The following is a 4,765-nucleotide window of genomic DNA, read 5'->3' as shown; positions in this document are numbered from 1 at the left end:
ATCTAAATAAGATCTGGGTTACTCGCTGCTTAGTTAATATATAATATACTGTGTTATCATCTATTTATATGAGGTATATCGTGTTATGTTTACCTGTATATTTACATCAAATCTAGTTGGTATTTTTTACTACTGGCATTATATATTCCCATATCTTTTACTATTATACTACTAATTAGACAACTACATTCATCTCATGTATATTAACACACTTCATGTTATTAATGTCTTACTGCATTATTGGAATTGCTAATTATAGGGAATAAAACTACGAATACCAGCATGCTCCATTCCATTTAACATCACTCCACTCCTTAAATGCTAAAAAATTGAGTTTATATATACATATATACATTTTCAAAAACCATTATCATATTATGAATAGTAATCTTGGAAAAGATTATACTTTTATTAATATGACTTCTCTTAGTAGTGCCTGATGCTATGGTCTTGACTCACTGGTATAAAACTGGTATAAAACTACAGACACCAGCATGCTTCACTCTACACTTAATGAGACCTGACTCATCTCATTAGCGCTTCATGCTATGGTTTCGTTTTACTGGTACAAAACTACAGATACCAGCATGCTTTATTTTTACCTTAATGAGATAGGCTGCCTGGATTAGCCACATGATCACTTAGGTACGTAACCAGCGGGCGTGGCCTATCGCGCGGGTAATTTTCCAACACCCAATGACATCTCCCAGAAGATGGGAGATATGAATATTCACTGCATTTAAGTAGCGGCTACGTGTGACGTAATACACACGAGGTGAACAAGCCCTCAGTCGGGCGAAACGCGCGTCCTCACTCATATACCATACAGTGGGGGAACCTAACAGACGGCGTACAGCCGATGTATGGACTAGGATTCTGGGTTCCCACCGCAATGGGGATGGTATTGTATTAGCCAAGGAGGCTTTATATCCATTTTAGTTTTACATGGGCTCTAATATTGGAGCAGGTAAATTACTTCCTGCTGCCCAGGTTATATTTCCAAACTGTTGGGATATTTTTCTATCGTAGGAGCTACATTTCATTATTAAGGGGACATAGTACTATGTATTTGTACTGAGATTAGCAGTTTCACAAATCATTCCCCTTACATGTATATTCCCCTTATATGGATATTATGATATTATGTGATCACACATGACAGACATCCTACTCAAGAAGTAGTATATTAATTGCTGCTTTGCAACTTCACCCCCTCTTTTTGGTGCCTTATTAAATGAATGGATCACCTGCTATGGATGTATATGAGGAAACTGAAACATTGAGATAAAAAGGTTCCTTTTCAAGATACTTGTGATATATGATATGCATCTGCTTCAGAATTTTCTCTGGAGCTAATCTCATGTTTTTTTGTGTAATGTATGTGAACCTTATTTTATTAGATCATTGTTTATATTAACAGCAGATCATTTGCTAGGGATGTATATGAGGAAACTGAAACATTGAGATAAAAAGGTTCCCTTTAAGATATTTGTGATATATGATATGTATATGCTTCAGAATATACCCTGGAGCTAATTTCATGCTTTTTTGTGTAATGTATGTGAACCTTATTCTATTAGCTCATTGTTTATACTAACAGCAGATCATTTGTGATCTATGCATACCAAATAACTATCATTGTGATAAGACTTTCTTCAAGACATTTGTGATATCTATGGCCAATTGAAAGTACCTATCTTGTGATATACTATTATTACATAGGGTGAGTTACATAGGGGATGATATGATATTTGAATATATGTGATATATCTAATTACTGTGGATATCCTACTTGGATTAAAAGGCGAGCCATTACACTTCTCTGTTACACTTATCATAATTAGAATATATTCATTTGTCTGCACGATTTATTCGACAGTGTTGATGTACAATATATATGTGTAACAACTAAATTATGCTCATGCGTAAACTTTTTGGAACACAATATTTTTCATAATAAAAATGGACTTTTCACTGTGATAGTCCTACATGTATTACTTGGTTGTGTTCTTGCTCTGACCTAGGTGGGGGCAATCTACCTTTCCTCATATGACTATTACTACAGCCATACATCACTAAAATGCCCAATCTCGTCTGATCTTGGAAGCCAAATGGTGATAGGCCTGGTTAGTACTTGGAGGGGAGACCCCCAGGGAATACCAGGTGCCGTAGATTAAAGAGGAATATTTGGGACCCCAATGACGTTTGGCAGAGCACCACAAACCATATCCTTATTCGTTTACCCAATTTATGGTTAAACACTTTTATTTTTCTTGACTATTATTATTATACCCATTGGAATGATGATCAACTGTTAAATATTTCGCCAGAGGATCACCTCAGGATCTTGTATTCTAATTAGATCCATCTATATTAGATCCATTAATATTTGTCTTATTTGCTTTTTCTTGGGGGATTTTGGTACCTTATATTTTATTGACCTATATTTAATAAAAGTTATATTTTAATTGTATTTTTCTAAGTGTGCCCCAACAACTAGCCCTACTTTCCTCTTTTTGTGTATGTATTGTCTTTTTGGGCTATGGGAGCACCACCAACGAATTTCTGAATGATCTTATTTGAAAGCAATGATCACTTATGGTTGGTCTTTTTTGGATACTATTGATTTGATTTGAGAAAACCCGCTCTGTGCAGAATCTTCCCCTGTCTTGTGTACATTATGAAGTCTCTCAAGTGAGAATGTTGCTAGGAATCATTTATCCTGTAGAGCAGAGGTTCCCAAACTCCATTACAGTCCACGTTTTAAGAATATCCATGCTTGAGCACAGATAAATTAATTAGTACTTCAGTTGATTTGATTTAACCATCTGAACTATAGCATGGATATTCTTAAAAGCTGGACTGTAATGTCGGAGTTTGAGAACCTCTGCTGTAGAGTATAAGGTTTATGAGAAGTTTGTAAGGAGTTCTTTGAGTATATAATTCCAGTATTCTTATAATATTAACAGTAGAGGATACAATATACTTTGGATAGCAACAATGTATTATCAAGGTATTATAAAGACGAGACCCTGGTGGTCAGAATACCGACAGCGGCATCCCGACAGTCAGAATCCTTATGCCTGCAGGTAAGTACCCTAACCCACCTTTCCTGCAGACTAACCCGAAGCCCCCCCCCCCAAAAGCCTAACACTCCCCTAGTGCCTAACTCCTACCTTAACCCCTAGCCTAATATTTACCGTCGGGATTCTGGAGCCTGGATGCCAACTACATCCCCTATAAATATTTCAAGGAATCATCTGGTATGGTTCATCTGATAATCATCCCCAACTGCACCAATAATGTATCAGGACCACAGATATTATATATAATTGTTATTGTTAGGAGGAAGATACGGGTGTTATATAAATGTGAGGGGGAGAAAGTAATAGTGTAGAAAGAATGAAAGCCCTGTAATGCATTACATTGTGTAAACATGTTTCCTTCTGTAATCTTACATACATAACTCTGCAAATCCCACGCTTCTGATTACCATACAGCAGAGCATAAAACTGCAGTGATGGAAAAACACACATAGATGTGCATAGTACTTAGCTCCAGCGTAAGGGGGACACATGCAAAATAACATTATAATTAATGAGTGATGACATCAGAGCTCTCCAAGTTAGCTTGTACAAAAAGTTTAGCTCACTCCATATACCACCGTGTTTTATATAGTTATGGCCTTTATCATAACCAGGATAGGGCCACAGGATTGGCGGAAAGCAGATGTAATACTGATCTGTAAAAGGGGATAAAAATAATAATTAGGGCATTATAAACCTGTAAGGCTGGCTTCAATCCTGGGTAAAATATATAAAGAGATTGGGAAAACATATAGTAGAAAATAATTGGATAACATAGGGGTAGTATGTCTCCATGAAGGCCCTCTCGTGTCTAACATATATGATTAGTTCTTTCGTACAGTATGTAATTAAAAGACTGACAACCAGGAAGCTGTCTGTCAAAATTGCTGGCGTTGAAATCCCGACTCGGGACTAAAGACAGGGGTCGAAATGCAGATGCCCGTCTAGATCCCAACACTGGAATCACGCCTTACGACTTCCCGAATGAAGGTAAGCCGGCCACTGTTAGCTCGTAGCTAGGTGGTGTTGGGAGGGGATGTTAAGTTTAGGCACCCCCTGGAGGACTTAGGGTTAGGCACCCCCCGAGGAGGTTTAGGGTGCGGGAAAGGGGGTTAGGGTTAGGCATCACCGGAGGGAGGGTTAGGCACCCCCCAGGGAGGGTTAGGAGGGGGGTGAAGGGTAGGGTTACATACTTACATGCCCCTTTCGGGATCTCTAACGATCAGGCTTTCGTCGTCGAGATTATTCAGCCGCTGGGACTTCATGATAGGCGTCAGCATTTCGACTTCTAACATTAGTCTCTTGCCGGGATAAAACAGTAGGGAAGCCGGCGGTCGGCATTTCGACTTCTAACATTAGTCTCTTGCCGGGATAAAACAGTAGGGAAGCCGGCGGTCGGTATTTCGACTTCTAACATTAGTCTCTTGCCGGGATTAAACAGTCGGGAAGCCGGCGGTCGGCATTTCGACTACTAACATTAGTCTCTTGCCGGGATTAAACAGTCGGGAAGCCGGCGGTCGGCATTTCGAACGCCGGCTTCCTAACTACATCCCAGAGGAATCATCACTTGCACGTGCCAAAGAGACGGCTTTACCCTCACAAAAAGAATAGTATGAGATTCATTACTGTAAGCTGGGGTATTCTTTTACTTTTTAGGTATCTCTGTACTAAGCCTTGGG

At 39.0% G+C, this 4,765-nt stretch overlaps 1 pseudogene; it reads left to right on the top strand.

The window, feature by feature from the left end:
- Positions 1-2,057: 2,057 nt before the first annotated feature.
- LOC148478839 (5S ribosomal RNA) lies at positions 2,058-2,175 on the top strand (annotated as a pseudogene).
- The last annotated feature ends 2,590 nt before the right edge of the window (positions 2,176-4,765 follow it).

Source organism: Taudactylus pleione, unplaced genomic scaffold, assembly GCF_031769625.1.
Source record: "Taudactylus pleione unplaced genomic scaffold, aTauple2 ptg000652l, whole genome shotgun sequence".
Lineage (NCBI taxonomy): Eukaryota > Metazoa > Chordata > Amphibia > Anura > Myobatrachidae > Taudactylus > Taudactylus pleione.
This window is presented reverse-complemented; position numbering and strand designations above follow the sequence as displayed.